This window comes from Oncorhynchus keta, chromosome 10, assembly GCF_023373465.1.
Source record: "Oncorhynchus keta strain PuntledgeMale-10-30-2019 chromosome 10, Oket_V2, whole genome shotgun sequence".
NCBI lineage: Eukaryota > Metazoa > Chordata > Actinopteri > Salmoniformes > Salmonidae > Oncorhynchus > Oncorhynchus keta.
The window spans coordinates 76,997,448-77,019,078 of record NC_068430.1 but is presented as its reverse complement, the minus strand read 5'-3'; the positions used below and the strand labels follow the sequence as shown (position 1 = coordinate 77,019,078).

Below are 21,631 nucleotides of genomic sequence, written 5' to 3'. Positions count from 1 at the left end.
CCCCCCCTCTCTCCTTTACTCTTCCTCTCCTTTACTCTTCCTCTTCCCCCCCTCTCTCCTTTACTCTTCCTCTCTTTCCCCCCTCTCTCTCCTTTACTCTTCCTCTCTTTCTCCCCCCTCTCCTTTACTCTTCCTCTCTTTTCCCCCCTCTCTCTCCTTTACTCTTCCTCTCTCCCCCCTCTCTCCTTTACTCTTCCTCTCTTTCTCCCCCCTCTCTCTCCTTTACTCTTCCTCTCTTTCTCCCCTCTCTCCTTTACTCTTCCTCTCTCCCCCCTCTCTCCTTTACTCTTCCTCTCTTTCTCCCCCTCTCTCTCCTTTACTCTTCCTTTCTTTCTCCCCCCCTCTCCTTTACTCTTCCTCTCTTTCTCCCCCCTCTCTCTCATTTACTCTTCCTCTCTTCCCCCCCTCTCTCCTTTACTCTTCCTCTCTTTCTCCCCCCTCTCTCTTATTTACTCTTCCTCTCTCCCCCTCTCTCCTTTACTCTTCCTCTCTTTCTCCCCCCTCTCTCTCCTTTACTCTTCCTCTCTTTCTCCCCCTCTCTCTCCTTTACTCTTCCTCTCTTTCTCCCCCCCTCTCTCCTTTACTCTTCATCTCTTTCTCCCCCTCTCTCTCATTTACTCTTCCTCTCTTTCTCCCCCCTCTCTCTCCTTTACTCTTCCTCTCTTTCTCCCCCTCTCTCTCCTTTACTCTTCCTCTCTTTCTCCCCCCTCTCTCTCCTTTACTCTTACTCTCTTTCTCCCCCCTCTCTCTTATTTACTCTTTCTCTCCCCCTCTCTCCTTTACTCTTCCTCTCTTTCTCCCCTCTCCCCTTTCTCTTCTCTCTTTTTACTTCATTTCCTTCTCTTCCCCCCCTCTCTCCTTTACTCTTCCTCTCTTTCTCCCCCCTCTCTCTCATTTACTCTTCCTCTCTTCCCCCCCCTCTCTCCTTTACTCTTCCTCTCTTTCTCCCCCCTCTCTCTTATTTACTCTTCCTCTCTCCCCCCTCTCTCCTTTACTCTTCCTCTCTTTCTCCCCCCCCTTATTTACTCTTCCTCTTCCCCCTCTCTCCTTTCTCTTTCTCTTTCCCCTCTCTCCTTTACTCTTCCTCTCTTTCTCTTTCTCTCTCTCCTTTACTCTTCCTCTCTTTCTCCCCCTCTCTCTCATTTACTCTTCCTCTCTTTCTCCCCCTCTCTCTCCTTCACTCTTCCTCTCTTTCTCCCCCTCTCTCTCCTTTACTCTTCCTCTCTTTCTCCCCCTCTCTCCTTTACTCTTCATCTCTTTCTCCCCCTCTCTCTCATTTACTCTTCCTCTCTTTCTCCCCCCTCTCTCTCCTTCACTCTTCCTCTCTTTCTCCCCCTCTCTCTCATTTACTCTTCCTCTCTTTCTCCCCCTCTCTCTCATTTACTCTTCATCTCTTTCTCCCCCTCTCTCTCATTTACTCTTCCTCTCTTTCTCCCCCCTCACTCTCCTTCACTCTTCCTCTCTTTCTCCCTCCTCTCTCTCCTTTACTCTCCCTCTCTTTCTTCCCCCTCTCTCTCCTTTACTCTTCCTCTCTTTCTCCCCCCTCTCGCTCCTTTACTCTCCCTCTCTTTCTCCCTCCTCTCTCTCCTTTACTCTTCCTCTCTTTCTCCCCCCTCTCCTTTACTCTTCCTCTCTTTCTCCCCCCTCTCTCTCCTTTACTCTTCCTCTCTTTCTCCCCCGTCTCTCTCCTTTACTCTTCCTCTCTTTCTCCCCCCTCTCTCTCCTTTACTCTTCCTCTCTTTCTCCCCCCTCTCTCTCCCTTACTATCCCTCTCTTTCTCCCCCTCTCTCTCCTTTACTCTTCCTCTCTTTCTCCCCCTCTCTCTCCTTTACTCTTCCCCTCTTTCTCCCCCTCTCTCTCCTTTACTCTCCCTCTCTTTCTCTCCCTCTCTCTCCTTTACTCTTCCTCTCTTTCTCCCCCTCTCTCTCCTTTACTCTTCCTCTCTTTCTCCCCCTTCTCCTTTACTCTTCCTCTCTTTCTCCCCCTCTCTCTCCTTTACTCTTCCTCTCTTTCTCCCCCCTCTCCTTTACTCTTCCTCTCTTTCTCCCCCTCTCTCTCCTTTACTCTTCCTCTTTCTCCCTCCTCTCTCTCCTTTACTCTTCCTCTCTTTCTCCCCCCCTCTCTCCTTTACTCTTCCTCTCTTTCTCCCCCTCTCTCTCCTTTACTCTTCCTCTCTTTCTCCCCCTCTCCTTTACTCTTCCTCTTTCTCCCTCCTCTCTCTCCTTTACTCTTCCTCTTTCTCCCTCCTCTCTCTCCTTTACTCTTCCTCTCTTTCTCCCTCCTCTCTCTCCTTTACTCTCTCTCCTTTACTCTTCCTCTCTTTCTCCCCCTCTCTCTCCTTTACTCTTCCTCTCTTTCTCCCCCTCTCTCTCCTTTACTCTTCCTCTCTTTCTCCCTCCTCTCTCTCCTTTACTCTTCCTCTCTTTCTCCCCTCTCTCTCCTTTACTCTTCCTCTCTTTCTCCCTCCTCTCTCTCCTTTACTCTTCCTCTCTTTCTCCCCCTCTTTCTCCTTTACTCTTCCTCTCTTTCTCCCTCCTCTCTCTCCTTTACTCTTCCTCTCTTTCTCCCCCTCTCTCTCCTTTACTCTTCCCCTCTCTCTCCTTTACTCTTCCTCTTTCTCCCCCTCTCTCTCTCCTTTACTCTTCCTCTCTTTCTCCCCCCTCTCTCTCCTTTACTCTTCCTCTCTTTCTCCCCCCTCTCTCTCCTTTACTCTTCCTCTCTTTCTCCCCCCTCTCTCTCCTTTACTCTTCCTCTCTTTCTCCCCCCTCTCTCTCCTTTACTCTTCCTCTCTTTCTCCCCCCTCTCTCTCCTTTACTCGTCCTCTCTTTCTCCTCCTCTCTCTCCTTTACTCTTACTCTCTTTCTCCCCCCTCTCTCTCCTTTACTCTTCCTCTTTCTCCCCCCTCTCTCTCCTCTGTGTAGCTCCACTTATTTGGCTTCTGAAGAAAAGACAAGCATGTTTCTGCATCAGTGGTGACTTCTTTGCCACACACTTACCGCTTCACACGAGTACACACACACACACACACACACACACACACACACACACACACACACACACACACACACACACACACACACACACACACACACACACACACACACACACACACACACATACACACACACACACACACACACACACACACACACACACACACACACACACACACACACACACACACACATATACACACACACACACACACACACACACACACACACACACACACACACACACACACACACACACACACACACACACACACACACACACACACACACACACACACACACACACACACACACACACACACACACTCACGCACAAAAAGACATGTACACACACACACCTCTTCACACTCATCTCCAACTTCCTCTTACACTCTGTCATTCGTCTGATATGGGGCCTCTCTATCTCTCTCTGTCTTTTTCAGCCCCTGAAGAAAGCTGCCACTGAACCATCAACAGTGTTGTATTTCAAAGGGCAAGAAGCGAATGCCGAGAGGAGACGAAGGCTATTGAGTCAATTTGTCAAACTGATGGACGTCTTGTGCGTGTGTTTGTGTGTGTGTGTGTGTGTGTGTGTGTGTGTGTGTGTGTGTGTGTGTGTGTGTGTGTGTGTGTGTGTGTGTGTGTGTGTGTGTGTGTGTGTGTGTGTGTGTGTGTGTGTGTGTGTGTGTGTGTGATTGTGTGTGCGTGTGTGTGTGTCCTCTCTCTGTCTCTAGGACAGATGTCCAAGAATTTCTGAGCTCAAATTTCTCTCCTGTTAAAAATCAAACAGTGTTATACATACTGTACATGTTATACATACACTGTCTGCTAATACAGTTCTACTTCCCATGTTTCCATGGTGATTGCATTGTTTCTGGGCATGCTGTTTGTTCTCGATCAGCACCCTCATGCCAGGACAACCTCCCTGGTCAGAGGGGATATGGGGGAGGAGAGGGGAGATTGGGAGGAGAGTGGAGATTGGGAGGAGATGGGAGATGGGGGAGGAGAGGGGAGATGGGTGAGGAGAGGGGAGATGAGGGGAGATGAGGGAGATGGGGGAGGAGAGGGGAGATTGGGAGGAGAGTGGAGATGGGGAGGAAAATGGGAGATGGGGGAGGAGAGGGAGATGGGGGAGGAGAGGGGAGATGGGGAGGAGAGTGGAGATTGGGAGGAGATGGGAGATGGGGGAGGAGAGGGGAGATGGGGGAGGAGAGGGGAGATGGGGGAGATGAGGGGAGATGGAGGAGAGGGGAGATGAGGGGAGATGGGGGAGGAGAGGGGAGATTGGGAGGAGAGGGGAGATGGGGGAGGAGAGGGGAGATGGGGGAGGAGAGGGGAGATTGGGAGGGTATGGGAGAATAGGGGAGATGGGGAGGAAAGGGGAGATGAGAGGGGAGATGGGGGAGGAGAGGGGAGATGGGGGAGGAGAGGGGAGATGAGGGGAGATGGGGGAGGAGAGGGGAGATTGGGAGGGTATGAGAGAATAGGGGAGATGGGGAGGAAAGGGGAGATGGGGAGGAGAGGAGATGGGGAGGAGAGTGGAGATTGGGAGGAGATGGGATAATAGGGGAGATGGGGGAGGAGAGGGGAGATGGGGGAGGAGAGGGGAGATTGGGAGGGCATGGGAGAATAGGGGAGATGGGGAGGAAAGGGGAGATGGGGAGGAGAGGGGAGATGGGGGAGGAGAGGAGAGATGGGAGATGGGGGGAGAGGGGAGATAGGAGTAGAGGGGAGGGGAGGGAAAGGGGGAGAGGTGGCAGACAGGGGGCCTTGCACTTACATGGTTACACTCTCATTACACACACACACACACACTTCCTCACATGTTTTCATTCTTGACTCACCGGGAGGAGTAGAGGGCAAGGCAGGGTGTGTGTCTTTACATGTGAGTGTGTCTATAAAAATCCTCATTTTGTTTGTCCATCGAAGTGTGTGTATCTATGTGTGTGTGTGTGTGTGTATCTATGTGTGTGTATCTATCTACCTATGTGTGTGTATCTATCTATCTATCTATCTATCTATCTATCTATCTATCTATCTATCTATCTATCTATCTATCTATCTATCTATCTATCTATCTATCTATCTGTGTGTGTGTGTGTGTGTGTGTGTGTGTGTGTGTGTGTGTGTGTGTGTGTGTGTGTGTGTGTGTGTGTGTGTGTGTGTGTGTGTGTGTGTGTGTGTGTGTGTGTGTGTAGTGGTGATCCAGGTTGGTCTATAGGGGAGATCTGAGGGGCTCGGAGGGCAGATTACGAAAGTTCTCTTGTCAGATCAGTAATTATCAGCTTTGTGAGGGAAGCTCCATGAGCCGGGTGGAGGCAGGGGGCCTCCGGGTCAGCCGCGGCCAGAGAGGGAAGCCGTCACTGGGGACAGGTTGACAGGACGGCCCCCTGGGGAGACGATGGCCAGGGCTGACACTGACAGCTGCTTAGAAAATAAATGTTGCAGCCCTTCTACTCCCCTGCCTCCATGACCCCCTTCTTGTTCCTTACAAGGCTCAACACAAGCTGTCTCACTCCCTCTCTCTCACACACTCTCTCACACCCTCATACACACACACACAATTCACACATTGCCAACTTCCTAGGAAAATAACCTTCGTCATCATAACCCCCCCCCTCCTCCTCCTCCTCCTCCACAGTTAGATAGTCAGCCAGTGGAGATTGATAACACTGAATCTAAACAGTGGTCGCTCTGCCTGTGTTCTATCTAAATACAGTAGTTGCTAAACACTTGTTAGATTGTGGTTAGGGGGTTAAAAACGTTTGAAATAGTTGACAAAGTTAAATTGGTTATGGTGAGTAACATTCAAAGATTCTGGCTCAAAGCATTTCCAAAACTCTTTCTTGTCCTTTGTCGAAATTGGAGAGAAAAACCCAGTGTTTGTCTCGTCTAGATTCATGACACTGGACTAAGTTTCTTTCCATCCACTTCCAAACCCACACCTCACAACACCTTGTCATCTCTCATTTGCATACTTAGACGGTGAGTGTGTGTGTGTGCGCATGTCTGTGTGTGTGCGTGCATGTCTGTGTGCGTGTGTGTGTGCGTGCGCGTGCGTGTGTGTGTGTGACGGTCTGTGTTGAGTCTAGCCTGGCAAGGAGGATGCCTGTAGGAAGTGACCCGTGTGGGTAGGTACACATCAACAAACAGCGCTGCGTCTGTGTGTGTGTGTTAAGGGTCAGAGGTCAGGGGTCAGGGTTGCTGAGCTGAGTGACGACCTTTAGAAGCAGCATGTCTGCAGTTTGTTTTCAATATGGACTGTGTCATCAATCCTCCACCAGGCTCAACAGGGGATGGCTGAAGTAAGGTGGAGGAATGGTTTAGCAACGTAGGATAAGAGAGGATAGTGTAGTGTAGGGAAGGGAAGGATAGGTTAGTATGTAAGGTAGGATAGTTTACCATAGGCTAGGATATAAGGTAGGATAGTTTACCATAGGCTAGGATATAAGGTAGGATAGTTTACCATAGGCTAGGATATAAGGTAGGATAGTTTACCATAGGCTAAGATATAAGGTAGGATAGTTTACCATAGGCTAAGATATAAGGTAGGATAGTTTACCATAGGCTAGGATATAAGGTAGGATAGTTTACCATAGGCCAGGATATAAGGTAGGATATATAATAAGTTAGGATAGTTTACCATAGGCCAGGATATAAGGTAGGATAGTTTACCATAGGCCAGGATATAAGGTAGGATATATAATAAGTTAGGATAGTTTACCATAGGCCAGGATATAAGGTAGGATAGTTTACCATAGGCTAAGATATAAGGTAGGATAGTTTACCATAGGCCAGGATATAAGGTAGGATAGTTTACCATAGGCCAGGATATAAAGCAGGATATAAGGTAGGATAGTTTACCATAGGCCAGGATATAAGGTAGGATAGTTTACCATAGGCCAGGATATAAGGTAGGATATATAATAAGTTAGGATAGTTTACCATAGGCCAGGATATAAGGTAGGATAGTTTACCATAGGCCAGGATATAAGGTAGGATAGTTTACCATAGGCTAGGATATAAGGTAGGATAGTTTACCATAGGCTAGGATATAAGGTAGGATAGTTTACCATAGGCTAGGATATAAGGTAGGATAGTTTACCATAGGCCAGGATATAAGGTAGGATAGTTTACCATAGGCGAGGATATAAGGTAGGATAGTTTACCATAGGCTAGGATATAAGGTAGGATAGTTTACCATAGGCCAGGATATAAGGTAGGATAGTTTACCATAGGCTAGGATATAAGGTAGGATAGTTTACCATAGGCCAGGATATAAGGTAGGATAGTTTACCATAGGCCAGGATATAAGGTAGGATAGTTTACCATAGGCCAGGATATAAGGTAGGATAGTTTTACCATAGGCCAGGATATAAGGTAGGCCAGGATAGGATAGTTTACCATAGGCCAGGATATAAGATATATAGGTAGGATAGGATAGTTTACCATAGGCCAGGATATAAAGATACATAGGCCAGGAGGTAGTTTACCAGGTAGGATAGTTTACCATAGGCCAGGATATAAGGTAGGATAGTTTACCATATAAGATAGGATAGTTTACCATAGGCCAGGATATAAGGTAGGATAGTTTACCATAGGCCAGGATATAAGGTAGGATAGATATATAAGGTAGGATAGTTTACCATAGGCTAGGATATAAGGTAGGATAGTTTACCATAGGCTAGGATATAAGGTAGGATAGTTTACCATAGGCTAGGATATAAGGTAGGATAGTTTACCATAGGCTAAGATATAAGGTAGGATAGTTTACCATAGGCCAGGATATAAGGTAGGATAGTTTACCATAGGCCAGGATATAAGGTAGGATAGTTTACCATAGGCCAGGATATAAGGTAGGATAGTTTACCATAGGCCAGGATATAAGGTAGGATAGTTTACCATAGGCCATGATATAAGGTAGGATAGTTTACCATAGGCTAAGATATAAGGTAGGATAGTTTACCATAGGCTAAGATATAAGGTAGGATAGTTTACCATAGGCCAGGATATAAGGTAGGATAGTTTACCATAGGCCAGGATATAAGGTAGGATAGTTTACCATAGGCCAGGATATAAGGTAGGATAGTTTACCATAGGCCAGGATATAAGGTAGGATATAAGGATATAAGGTAGGATAGTTTACCATAGGCCATGATATAAGGTAGGATAGGCTAAGATATAAGGTAGGATAGTTTACCATAGGCTAAGATATAGGTAAGGTTTACCAAGATAGGCCAGGATAGATAGTTTATAGGCCATGATATAAGGTAGGATAGCATAGGCTAAGATATAAGGTAGGATAGTTTACCATAGGCTAGGATATAAGGTAGGATAGTTTACCATAGGCCAGGATATAAGGTAGGATAGTTTACCATAGGCCATGATATAAGGTAGGATAGTTTACCATAGGCTAAGATATAAGGTAGGATAGTTTACCATAGGCTAAGATATAAGGTAGGATAGTTTACCATAGGCCAGGATATAAGGTAGGATAGTTTACCATAGGCCAGGATATAAGGTAGGATAGTTTACCATAGGCCAGGATATAAGGTAGGATAGTTTACCATAGGCCAGGATATAAGGTAGGATAGTTTACCATAGGCCAGGATATAAGGTAGGATAGTTTACCATAGGCCAGGATATAAGGTAGGATAGTTTACCATAGGCCAGGATATAAGGTAGGATAGTTTACCATAGGCCATGATATAAGGTAGGATAGTAGGATACGTTGGTCCCTGAGCTGTACCAGCAGACCTCTACCCCGTGATGGATTGGTTCATTGTTGTGTTCCGTGCCAGCTGCAGTGAAGGCTAACATGGCCACCGGTTATTTCGATTTTTAGGCCATGAGGGTCACTTTCTCTTGGGAACCAGCAAGGCTTCCTCCTCCTCCACTTCCAGGCCAATGTGTAGCAGAGGAGCAGCTCTGTCCAGACCACAGTAGAGCCACAGAGATGATTTCTTTCTCTGCCAGCGAGCCGCCTCTGGGACCTGGGGTGTCTGGGGTCTGGATGAGGGACAGAGAGGCAGAGAGAGAGAGGTACATGAGGGAACGTCCTAAGAGCATTTCCTCCACTAGGGGGCAGTACACCTTTACATGCTGGATGCCCCCCACCCTCCCATGGCCAAGGTCAGTGGGTCAGTGGACACGCTCTGATCACCCCCCCCTCTCTCTCATACACACATATATATAGATACACATATACACACACAGTGTACACACATATACACAAAAACATTCTCAAGAAATCCTTCCTTGACCGAATCCAAAAACACGAGCCCTGAGCGTGAGTGAGTGAGTCTGTTATTTACAGCGTTGGCGGTTGATGTACGAGAAGTCTGGTCTCTTCCGAAAACAAGTCATCATTTTGATTTGGGACGCCACAGGGGGAGAGGAACAGCCTGTCTCTCTCCCGCTGAAATGTTTACCCCTACAGAGGTCATGCAGTCAGCATTTAAAATAAGATACACACACATACACAGAGATACACATAGTATATGCACACACACACACACACTATGAACACACACACACCCCCAAACACAACGGCTAAGCCTGAATGACTTAGTTATATGGACAGCAAAGACACAATAGTCTTCATCACCATGGATACAAAGCTGTGAACTTGTATCAACCTTTCCTCTTGTTACTGGCAGGCATTTTGTATTAAGCTCAAAACCAAATGATCAGTAAATGAAATAAACACGAAAGGATGTTTTAAGAGAAACACACAAAGTGTTTGTAACCACGGTTGATCAGACTTCTTGCTCAACACCTCACCACCTGTTGTTTTCCGTGCTCAGTTAGTCCAAACACCACCCAACAAAAACAGGTTGTCCTCACCTCACGGCCACTGAGAACATGAGAGAGGCAGGTACAGAGTAAGACAGGGAACTATATGAAGGCTAGAGAGGTACAGAATAAGACAGGGAACTATGTGAAGGCATGAGAGGCAGGGTACAGAGTAAGACAGGGAACTATGTGAAGGCCAGAGAGGCAGGGTACAGAGTAAGACAGGGAACTATATGAAGGCCAGAGAGGTACAGAATAAGACAGGGAACTAACTATATGAAGGCCAGAGAGGCAGGGTACAGAATAAGACAGGGAACTAACTATATGAAGGCCAGAGAGGCAGGGTACAGAGTAAGACAGGGAACTATATGAAGGCCAGAGAGGCAGGGTACAGAGTAAGACAGGGAACTATATGAAGGCTAGAGAGGCAGGGTACAGAGTAAGACAGGGAACTATATGAAGGCTAGAGAGGTATATTAAGACAGGGAACTATATGAAGGCTAGAGAGGTACAGAGTAAGAAGGCCAGAGAGGCAGGGTACAGAGTAAGACAGGGAACTATATGAAGGCTAGAGAGGCAGGGTACAGAGTAAGACAGGGAACTATATGAAAGCTAGAGAGGCAGGGTACAGAGTAAGACAGGGAACTATATGAAGGCCAGAGAGGTACAGAATAAGACAGGGAACTAACTATATGAAGGCCAGAGAGGCAGGGTACAGAATAAGACAGGGAACTAACTATATGAAGGCCAGAGAGGCAGGGTGTAAGAAGGAACTGAAGGCCAGAGAGGCAGGGTACAGAGTAAGACAGGGAACTATATGAAGGCTAGAGAGGCAGGGTACAGAGTAAGACAGGGAACTATATGAAGGCTAGAGAGGTATATTAAGACAGGGAACTATATGAAGGCTAGAGAGGTACAGAGTAAGAAGGCCAGAGAGGCAGGGTACAGAGTAAGACAGGGAACTATATGAAGGCTAGAGAGGCAGGGTACAGAGTAAGACAGGGAACTATATGAAGGCTAGAGAGGCAGGGTACAGAGTAAGACAGGGAACTATATGAAGGCTAGAGAGGCAGGGTACAGAGTAAGACAGGGAACTATATGAAGGCTAGAGAGGCAGGGTACAGAGTAAGACAGGGAACTATATGAAGGCTAGAGAGGCAGGGTACAGAGTAAGACAGGGAACTATATGAAGGCTAGAGAGGCAGGGTACAGAGTAAGACAGGGAACTATATGAAGGCTAGAGAGGCAGGGTACAGAGTAAGACAGGGAACTATACAGAATAAGAAGGCTATGTGAGGCAGGCAGGGTACAGAGTAAGACAGGGAACTATATGAAGGCCAGAGAGGCAGGGTACAGAGTAAGACAGGGAACTATATGAAGGCTAGAGAGGTACAGAATAAGACAGGGAACTATGTGAAGGCATGAGAGGCAGGGTACAGAGTAAGACAGGGAACTATATGAAGGCCAGAGAGGCAGGGTACAGAGTAAGACAGGGAACTATATGAAGGCTAGAGAGGCAGGGTACAGAGTAAGACAGGGAACTATATGAAGGCTAGAGAGGCAGGGTACAGAGTAAGACAGGGAACTATATGAAGGCTAGAGAGGCAGGGTACAGAGTAAGACAGGGAACTATAGAAGGCTAAGACAGAGTAAGACAGGGAACTATATGAAGGCTAGAGAGGCAGGGTACAGAGTAAGACAGGGAACTATGAAGGCTGAAGGCTAGAGGGCATATTAAGACAGGGAACTATATGAAGGCTAGAGAGCAGGGTATAGTAAGACAGGGAACTATGAATGAGGCAGGGCTAAGAGGGTATATACAGAATAAGACAGGGAAAGAGGCATGAGAGGCAGGGTACAGAGTAAGACAGGGAACTATAACAGAGTAAGACAGGAACTATATGAAGGCTAGAGGACAGAATAATAAGACAGGGAACTATGTGAAGGCATGAGAGGCAGGGTACAGAGTAAGACAGGGAACTATATGAAGGCCAAGACAGGGTACAGAGTAAGACAGGGAACTATATGAAGGCTAGAGAGGCAGGTATAGTAAGACAGGGAACTAACTATACAGAGTAAGACAGGGAACTATATGAAGGCTAGAGAGGCAGGGTACAGAGTAAGACAGGGAACTATATGAAGGCTAGAGAGGCAGGGTACAGAGTAAGACAGGGAACTATATGAAGGCTAGAGGGGCATATTAAGACAGGGAACTATATGAAGGCTAGAGAGGTATAGTAAGACAGGGAACTATATGAAGGCTAGAGAGGTATATTAAGACAGGGAACTAACTATATGAAGTCTAGAGAGGTATATTAAGACAGGGAACTAACTATATGAAGGCTAGAGAGGTATAGTAAGACAGGGAACTAACTATATGAAGTCTAGAGAGGTATAGTAAGACAGGGATCTATATGAAGGCGAGAGAGGTATATTAAGACAGGGAACTATATGAAGGCTAGAGAGGTATATTAAGACAGGGAACTATATGAAGGCTAGAGAGGTATATTAAGACAGGGAACTATATGAAGGCTAGAGGGGCATATTAAGACAGGGAACTATATGAAGGCTAGAGAGGTATAGTAAGACAGGGAACTATATGAAGGTGAGAGGTATATTAACCAGTTCATCCTAGGGGGGCGCTGCGTCATTATTGGATAAAAAGATGTGCCCGTTTTTAAGCGCAATATTTTGTCACAAAAAGATGCTCGACTATGCATGGAATTGATAGCTTTGGAAAGAAAACACTCTGACGTTTCCAGAACTGCAAAGATATTCACTGTGAGTGCCCTAGAACAGAAGCTTCAGGCAAAACCAAGATGAAACTGCAACCAGGAAATGAGCAGGATTTCTGAGGCTCTGTTTTTCATTATCTCCTTATATGGCTGTGAATGCGACAGGAATGAGCCTGCCTTTACTATCGTTTCCCCAAGGTGTCTGCAGCATTGTGACGTATTTGTAGGCATATCATTGGAAGATTTACCATAAGAGACTACATTTGCTAAGTGTCCGCACGGTGTCCTGCGTGGAAATTGGTGCGCAAAACTCAGCTGCTGGTATTTTTCCATGGGATTCTGAGACTAAAACGTGCTTCCACGAACGGCATATCAATGAAGAGATATGTGAAAAAACACCTTGAGGATTGATTCAAACAACGTTTGCCATGTTTCGGTCAATATTATGGAGTTAATTTGGAAAAAAGTTCGACGTTTTGGTGACTGAATTTTCGGTTCGTTTCGGTAGCCAAATGTGATGTACAAAACGGAGCGATTTGTCCTACACAAAGAATCTTTCAGGAAAAACTGGACATCTGCTATGTAACTGAGTCTCCTCATTGAAAACATTCGAAGTTCTTCAAAGGTAAATTATTTTATTTGATTGCTTTTCTGGTTTTTGTGAAAATGTTGCGTGCTAAATGCTACGCTAAATGGTATGCTAGCTATCAATACTCTTACACAAATGATTGATTTTCTATGGTTCAAAAGCATATTTTGAAAATCTGAGATGACAGTGTTGTTAAGAAAAGGCTAAGCTTGAGAGCAGGCATATTTATTTCATTTCATTTGCGATTTTTAGAAATCGTTAACGTTGCGTTATGGTAATGAGCCTGAGGGTGTATTCACGATCCCGGATCCGGGATGGCTAAGATCAAGAAGACAGGGAACTATATGAAGGCCAGAGAGCTATATTAAGACAGGGAACTATACAAAGGCCAGAGAAGTATATTAAGACAGGGAACTATACGAAGGCCAGAGAAGTATATTAAGACAGGGAACTAACTATATGAAGGCTAGAGAGCTATATTAAGACAGGGAACTATACGAAGGCCAGAGATTGGCCCTGATTGAGAATCATACTTAGGTAGCCTGGGTTTCAGTTTTGGGTGGTGGTGTTTGTCGCCACATGGGACTGTTTTGTTCATTTCACGTTTATTGTTTTGTATTTCGCAGTGTTCAGTTCATGTCTTAAAATAAACATTATGGACACTTACCACGCTGCGTTTTGGTCCTCCGATCCTTCTCGCTTCTCCGCCTCAGAAGAGGAGGACGAGGTTCGTTACAAGAGAGGTATATTTAGGTTGCTACTTCCTCTTATACATCATTCATGACTCATGACTTGTATCGAAACACACACACCCCACCTGCTGTATTGAGGGACTCAGCTCTGGTAGATCAACAGCTGCTGTATTGAGGGACTCAGCACTGGTAGATCAACAGCTGCTGTATTGAGGGACTCAGCGCTGGTAGATCAACACCTGCTGTATTGAGGAACTCAGCTCTGGTAGATCAACACCTGCTGTTTTGAGGGACTCAGCGCTGGTAGATCAACAGCTGCTGTATTGAGGAACTCAGCTCTGGTAGATCAACACCTGCTGTATTGAGGGACTCAGCTCTGGTAGATCAACACCTGCTGTTTTGAGGGACTCAGCGCTGGTAGATCAACAGCTGCTGTATTGAGGGACTCAGCGCTGGTAGATCAACACCTGCTGTATTGAGGAACTCAGCTCTGGTAGATCAACACCTGCTGTTTTGAGGGACTCAGCGCTGGTAGATCAACAGCTGCTGTATTGAGGGACTCAGCGCTGGTAGATCAACACCTGCTGTATTGAGGAACTCAGCTCTGGTAGATCAACACCTGCTGTTTTGAGGGACTCAGCGCTGGTAGATCAACAGCTGCTGTATTGAGGGACTCAGCGCTGGTAGATCAACACCTGCTGTATTGAGGAACTCAGCTCTGGTAGATCAACACCTGCTGTTTTGAGGGACTCAGCGCTGGTAGATCAACAGCTGCTGTATTGAGGAACTCAGCTCTGGTAGATCAACACCTGCTGTATTGAGGGACTCAGCTCTGGTAGATCAACAGCTGCTGTATTGAGGGACTCAGCTCTGGTAGATCAACACCTGCTGTATTGAGGAACTCAGCTCTGGTAGATCAACACCTGCTGTATTGAGGGACTCAGCCAACAGATCAGCTCTCCCTTCCTTCCTTTACGTAAAGATCACACTGTTCTCCCTATCTTATCATAGAGACCTCCACTCTCCCTTCCTTCCTTTATATAAGCCCATATCAGCATCCAAAACCAGGTATTCCAATTTCACTCAAATGGCAAACTAATTAAACAATCAATCAGTTATAATGAAATGACATTATCCTATTCTCTAGCGTAGGACACAATGCAGTGTGATGTGGAAGGAGAGGTCAGGGATGTATGCCTGGTTGCCAAGTGACCCCAGGGGAATGTCTCTCTATATGAAATGTGACCCGGTGTGTTCACCGTACAGCCCTTCCTCTGTGTGTGTTTTTGTTTAACTCTCCTTTTGGGTACTAGTCATCATCAGGATAGTAAAACAAGGAAAATGTGGCCAAGTGGGGACATTTTGAAGATCCACATGAGAAGAAAATGCTATTTTAGGCTCAGGGGTTAGGTTTAGGGTTAGGGTTCCAATTAGGGTTAGAAATAAGGTTAGGGGTTACAATTAGGTTTAGGAGTTACAATTAGGTTTAGGAGTTACAATTAGGTTTAGGAGTTACAATTAGGTTTAGGAGTTACGATTAGGTTTAGGAGTTACAATTAGGTTTAGGTTTAGGAGTTACAATTAGGTTTAGGTTTAGGAGTTACGATTAGGTTTAGGAGTTACAATTAGGTTTAGGAGTTACAATTAGGTTTAGGAGTTACAATTAGGTTTAGGAGTTACAATTAGGTTTAGGTTTAGGAGTTACAATTAGGTTTAGGAGTTATGATTAGGTTTAGGTTTAGGAGTTACAATTAGGTTTAGGTTTAGGAGTTATGATTAGGTTTAGGTTTAGGAGTTACGATGAGGTTTAGGAGTTACGATTTGGTTTAGGAGTTACGATTTGGTTTAGGTTTAGGAGTTACAATTAGGTTTAGGAGTTACAATTAGGTTTAGGTTTAGGAGTTACGGTTAGGTTTAGGCTTAGGAGTTACGATTTGGTTTAGGAGTTACGATTTGGTTTAGGTTTAGGAGTTACAATTAGGTTTAGGAGTTACGATTAGGTTTAGGAGTTACGATTAGGTTCAGGTATAGGAGTTATGGTTAGGTTTAGGAGTTACGGTTAGGTTTAGGTTTAGGGTTTAGGAGTTACGATTTGGTTTAGGTTTAGGAGTTACGATTTGGTTTAGGTTTAGGAGTTACGATTAGGTTTAGGTTTAGGAGTTACGATTAGGTTTAGGAGTTACAATTAGGTTTAGGTTTAGGAGTTATGATTAGGTTTAGGTTTAGGAGTTACGGTTAGGTTTAGGTTTAGGAGTTACGATTTGGTTTAGGAGTTACGATTTGGTTTAGGTTTAGGAGTTACGATTTGATTTAGGTTTAGGAGTTACGATTAGGTTTAGGTTTAGGAGTTACGATTTGGTTTAGGAGTTACAATTAGCTTTAGGTTTAGGAGTTATGATTAGGTTTAGGTTTAGGAGTTACGATTATTTGGTTTAGGAGTTACGGGTTTAGGTTTAGGTTTAGGAGTTACGATTAGGTTTAGGAGGATTAGGTTTAGGAGTTACAATTAGGTTTAGGTTTAGGAGTTATGATTAGGTTTAGGTTTAGGGAAGGTTTAGGTTTAGGAGTTATTTGGTTTAGGAGTTACGATTTGGTTTAGGTTTAGGAGTTACGATTTGATTTAGGTTTAGGAGTTACGATTAGGTTTAGGTTTAGGAGTTACGATTTGGTTTAGGAGTTACGATTTGGTTTAGGTTTAGGAGTTAGGGTTAGGTTTAGGTTTAGGAGTTACGATTAGGTTTAGGAGTTACGATTAGGTTCAGGTTTAAGGAGTTACAATTAGGGTTAGGAATTAGGGTTAGTGGTTAGGTTTAGGAGGTAGGGTTAGCGGTTAGGTTTAGGAGGTAGGGTTAGTGGTTAGGTTTAGGAGGTAGGGTTAGTGGTTAGGTTTAGGAGGTAGGGTTAGTGGAAGGGTTAGGGTTAGTGGTAAAGGAAAATAGGATTCTGAATGGTAATCAATTGTTGGTCCCAAAAAGTACCCAACAAATATAGTAAAACATAGCTGTGTGTGTTCAGTCAAAAACAAAATGATGGCCACATCCTGGCATTCTTGCAGTGATTCAGATGGAGCTTTTATAACCTCCCTCCCTCTGTCTCCCCCCTCCTTCTCTCTCCCTCTGCCCCCCTCTCTCTCTACCACACCTGCTGTCTCGACCTCTGTCTCTGTCCCCCCCCTCTCTCTCTCTACCACACCTGCTCTGAATGCTTGGTTATGAAAAGCCAACTGACATATACTCCTGAGGTGCTGACCTGTTGCAGCCTCTACAACCAATATGATTATTATTGACCCTGCTGGTCATCTGTGAACGCTTGAACATTTTGAAGAACAATCTGGCCTTAATGACCACGTACTGTTATAATCTCAACACGACACACCCAGAAGAAAACTGGCCACCCCTCAGATCCCGGTTCCTCTCTAGGTTTCTTCCTAGGTTCTGACCTTTCTAGCGAGTTTTTCCTAGCCACCGTACTTCTACACCTGCATTGCTTGCTGTTTGGGGTTTTAGGCTGCATTTCTGTAAAGCACTTTGTGACATCAGCTGATGTAAGAAGGGCTTTATAAATACATTTGATTGATTGATTGATTGATTTGAACACCAAACTAAACTCTCTAACAACATTCTTTCAGATGGGCAGGAATGTCAAAGGGATTCAATGAGTGGCTCCACCTATCAGATTTCCCTTCCACAAAATACAAATACACCTCAGCATGTCATGATCATGTACAGACCTGTCTCACCAGACACTCTCTACACACTCTCCAGACCTGTCTCACCAGACACTCTCTACACACTCTCCAGACCTGTCTCACCAGACACTCTCTACACACTCTCCAGACCTGTCTCACCAGACACTCTCTACACACTCTCCAGACCTGTCTCACCAGACCTGCCTCACCAGACACTCTCTACACACTCTCCAGACCTGTCTCACCAGACCTGCCTCACCAGACACTCTCTACACACTCTCCAGACCTGTCTCACCAGACCTGCCTCACCAGACACTCTCTACACACTCTCCAGACCTGTCTCACCAGACCTGCCTCACCAGACACTCTCTACACACTCTCCAGACCTGTCTCACCAGACCTGTCTCACCAGACACTCTCTACACACTCTCCAGACCTGCTTCACCAGACACTCTCTAGACACTCTCCAGACCTGCCTCACCAGATACTCTCTACACACTCTCCAGACCTGTCTCACCAGACCTGCCTCACCAGACACTCTCTACACACTCTCCAGACCTGTCTCACTCTCCAGACCTGCCTCACCAGACACTCTCTACACACTCTCCAGACCTGTCTCCCAGACACTCTCCAGACCTGTCTCACCAGACACTCTCTACACACTCTCCAGACCTGTCTCACCAGACACTCTCTACACTCTCCAGACCTGTCTCACCAGACCTGCCTCACCAGACACTCTCTACACACTCTCCAGACCTGTCTCACCAGACCTGCCTCTACACTCTCCAGACCCTCACCAGACCCTCACCAGACACTCTCTAGACACTCTCCAGACCTGCCTCACCAGATACTCTCTAGAGTCTAGACCTGCCTCACTAGACTCTCTAGACCTGCCTCACTAGATACTCTCCAGACCTGCCTCACTAGATACTCTCTAGAGTCTAGACCTGCCTCACTAGATACTCTCTAGAGTCTAGACCTGCCTCACCAGACACTCTCTAGACACTCTCCAGACCTGCCTCACCAGATACTCTCTAGAGTCTAGACCTGCCTCACTAGACTCTCTAGACCTGCCTCACTAGATACTCTCCAGACCTGCCTCACTAGATACTCTCTAGACCTGCCTCACTAGATACTCTCTAGACCTGCCTCACCAGATACTCTCTAGACCTGCCTCACTAGATACTCTCTAGACCTGCCTCACCAGATACTCTCTAGACCTGCCTCACTAGATACTCTCTAGACCTGCCTCACTAGATACTCTCTAGACCTGCCTCACCAGATACTCTCCAGACCTGCCTCACCAGACACTCTCTAGAGTCTAGACCTGCCTCACCAGACACTCTCTAGACCTGCATCACTAGACCTGCCTCACCAGACACTCTCCAGACCTGCCTCACTATACACTCTCTAGACCTGCATCACTAGACCTGCCTCACCAGACACTCTGTCGACCTGCCTCACCAGACACTCTCTAGACCTGCCTCACTAGACCTGCCTCACTAGACCTGCCTCACTAGAAACTCTCCAGATCTGACTCACTAGACCTGCCTCACCAGACACTCTGTCGACCTGCCTCACCAGACACTCTGTAGACCTGCCTCACTAGAAACTCTCCAGATCTGACTCACTAGACGCTCTCCAGATCTGACTCACTAGACGTACATGCATGTGGTCTCCCATGTCACCCAGTACAATCCACTGGCTTCCAGTTGAAGATCGCATCCACTACAAGACAATGGTGCTTACCTACAGAACAGCAAGAGGAACTGCCCCTCCCTACCTTCAGGCTGTGCTTAAACCCTACATCCCAACCCATCCACTACTAGACCATGGTGCTGACCTACAGAACAGCAAGAGGAACTGCCCCTCCCTACCTTCAGGCTGTGCTTAAACCCTACATCCCAACCCATCCACTACTAGACCATGGTGCTGACCTACAGAACAGCAAGAGGAACTGCCCCTCCCTACCTTCAGGCTGTGCTTAAACCCTACATCCCAACCCATCTACTACTAGACCACGGTGCTTACCTACAGAACAGCAAGAGGAACTGCCCCTCCCTACCTTCAGGCTGTGCTTAAACCCTACATCCCAACCCATCTACTACTAGACCACGGTGCTTACCTACAGAACAGCAAGAGGAACTGCCCCTCCCTACCTTCAGGCTGTGCTTAAACCCTACATCCCAACCAGAGCACTCTGTTCTGCCACTTCTAGTCTCTTGGCCAACCCACCACTACCGGATATCAGCTCCCGCTCAGCCCAGTCAAAGCTCTTTCTGTCCTGGCACCCTAATGGCAGAACCAGCTTCCCCCTGATGCTAGGAGAGCAGAGTCCCTGCCCATCTTCGCGAAAACGTCTGAAACTCTACCTCTTCAAAGAGTATCTTAAATAAGACATCTCAGTCTTTCCCACAAAAAATGACAAATAAAGATTACCTTAACTTCTGTTTTCCTACTAACACTGACAACTTCTTTAATGAGGAAAAGTACTGACTATGAGTGTAATATGTGGTTGTTTCGCCTAGCTTCACCATGACACCCCTTCACATTAGTGGATTCGGCTATTTCAGCCACACCCGTTGCTGTAGAAAATCGAGCACACAGCCATGCAATCTCCATAGCCAAACATTGGCAGTAGAATGGCCTTACTGAAGAGCTCAGTAATTTTCAACGTGGCCCCATTCTAGGATGCCATCTTTCCAAAAGTCACTTCATAATTTTCTACCCTTCTGGAGCGGCCCCAGTCAACTGTAAGTGCTATTATTGTGAAGTGGAAATGTCTAGGAGCAACAACGGCTCAACCGCAAAGTGGTAGACCACACAAGCTCACAGAACAGGACCGCGGAGTGCTGAAGCACGTAGCATTGTAAAAATAATCTGTCCTCGGTTGCAACAGTCACTATAGACAAACTCCCTCTAACAACAACGTCAGCACAATAGCTGTTCATCAGTACTTCATGAAATGGGTTTCCATGGCAGTACACACACACAGCCTAAGATCAATGCGCAATGCCACAGCAACGCCAATGCTGTAAACTCACCGCCACTGGACTCACAGTAACAATGTAGTGATGAATCACACTTCACCAACTGACAGTCTGACAGACAAATCTGGGTTTGCGGATGCCAGAACACTACCAGCCCGAATGCATAGTGTCAACTGTAAAGTTTGGTAGAGGAGGAGTTTTCATGGTTCAGATGTTACACAAACAGCAGGTGTCCACATATTTAACAGATGTTGACAGTACACACACCACATACAGACAGGCTGGTGTCCACAACAGATGTTGACAGGCTGGTGTCCACACACAGATGTTAACAATGCAGTCCACACACAGATGTTAACAATGGTGTCCACATACAGAACAGGCAGGTGTCCACAACAGATGCAGTACAGGCACACACATACAATGTTGGACAGGCTGGTGTCCACATACAGATGTTGACAGGCTGGTGTCCACATACAGAAACAGGCTGGTACACACAGATGTTGGACAGGCTTAACAGATGCACATACAGACAGTGCAGGTGTCCACACAGATGTTGGACAGGCTGGTACACACACAGTGTGTGATGTGTGTGTACAGTGTGGACAGGTGTGTAACACACACACACACACACTTAACAATGCAGTACACACACATAAACACACACTTAACAATGTGGCCCTTGCCACATAACACACAGACTGTCAGCTTGTGATGACCTGTCTCATGGGGTTGACACGCACACACTTAACAATGCACACACACACACACACTTAACAACAGTACACACACACTTAACAATGCACACACACACACTTAACAATGCAGTACACACACACACACACAAACACACTTAACATTGCAGTACACACACACACACATAACATTGCAGTACACACACACTTAAACACACACACACACACACACACACACACACACAACAACACACACACACACACACACACACAATGCACACACACACACACACACACACACACAACAACACAGTACACACACACACACACACACACACTTAACAATGCAGTACACACACACACACACTTAACACATAACACACACAGTACACACACACACACACTTAACAATGCAGTACACACACAAACACACACTTAACAATGCAGTACACAC

At 46.1% G+C, this 21,631-nt stretch overlaps 1 long non-coding RNA gene across 6 annotated transcripts; it reads left to right on the top strand.

Moving 5' to 3' along the window:
- The first annotated feature begins 7,262 nt into the window (after nucleotides 1-7,262).
- LOC127932409 (uncharacterized) lies at nucleotides 7,263-8,999 on the top strand. 6 transcript variants are annotated; one of them, XR_008145157.1, is made up of 3 exons: nucleotides 7,263-7,340; nucleotides 8,451-8,514; nucleotides 8,707-8,999. It is a non-coding gene; the product is annotated as an uncharacterized LOC127932409 (long non-coding RNA). The 6 variants fall into 6 exon arrangements; XR_008145158.1 differs by lacking the exon at nucleotides 8,451-8,514 and adding an exon at nucleotides 7,978-8,041; XR_008145159.1 differs by lacking the exon at nucleotides 8,451-8,514 and adding an exon at nucleotides 7,754-7,817.
- The last annotated feature ends 12,632 nt before the right edge of the window (nucleotides 9,000-21,631 follow it).